Raw genomic sequence first — 1,015 nt, 5'->3', positions numbered from 1 at the left:
TGAGTGTGTTGGGGCGGGACACTAGGAATGTGTTGTGTGGACATACAAGCTGAGAATTGGGTCGTGCGGGAAGCGTGCGCGAGATAGTCCCTGCAGTCGCACTATCCTCTGTCCCCTCGGTGGCTCAGATGGTTCAAAATGGTTAAAATGGCTCTGAGCACTATGGGGCTTAACTTCTGAGGTCATCAGTACCATGGAACTTAGAACTACCTAAACCTAACTAACCTAAGGACACCACACACATTCATACCCGAGGCAGGATTCGAACCTGTGACCTAGCGGTCGCTCGGTTCCAGACCGTAGCGCCTAGAACCTCTCGGTCACTCCGGCTCGCTGGCTCAGATGGATAGAGCGTCTGCCATGTAAGCAGGAGATCCCGGGTTCGAGTCCCGGTCGGGGCACACATTTTCACCTGTCCCCGTTAATATGCATCAGTGCCCGTCAGCTGCTGAATGTATTAATATATAATTCTAATCTGCACTCTTTGTTCGAATAATTAGCGGTGTAGTCATACAGCTTTTGGATGTCTCTAAGTTTACAGTACTTAATCTTTTATAAATGGTTCAGAAACGTTGCCTTATACAATATGTTTCACCACTGGAAACAACGAACTTAACATGAGATATTAAAAAGGGATGAGCTGAAGTAACAACTTTCCGGGATATAAGCTGTGGGCCATTTACGAAAGCTTGAGTGCATGGTGCCTGTTCCTTCAGAGGAACCGACACAACGCAGATCCAGCAGCTGTGAAACACTGTATGTCGATTGAAGGAGGATCACTGCTATCGGCTGCAATGGGACAATAAGGGGAATTAGAGGCGACGAGCGAAAATCTGTGCCACACCAAGATTCGAAGCCGGGATCTCCTGCTTAGTAGGCAGGTGCAGTAACCACACAGTGTCATCGCCACACTCCCACGGAGAGCCACCTGTCCGCAGTCCCTGTCCATTACACTCCTGTTCGCCGCTTTAGAGATTCCCACAGGTCGGACGTATTTGTGCATTTGCACCCTGAA

The 1,015-nt window shown here is 49.2% G+C and overlaps 1 non-coding gene across 1 annotated transcript; it reads left to right on the top strand.

Moving 5' to 3' along the window:
* Positions 1-327: 327 nt before the first annotated feature.
* Positions 328-401, top strand: Trnat-ugu (transfer RNA threonine (anticodon UGU)). The gene has a single exon. It is a non-coding gene; the product is annotated as a tRNA-Thr (tRNA).
* Positions 402-1,015: the final 614 nt, after the last annotated feature.

This window comes from Schistocerca gregaria, chromosome X (assembly GCF_023897955.1).
Source record: "Schistocerca gregaria isolate iqSchGreg1 chromosome X, iqSchGreg1.2, whole genome shotgun sequence".
Taxonomy (NCBI): Eukaryota; Metazoa; Arthropoda; class Insecta; order Orthoptera; family Acrididae; genus Schistocerca; species Schistocerca gregaria.
Note: the sequence above shows the minus strand (reverse complement) of the source record. Positions and strands in the feature narration are given on the sequence as shown.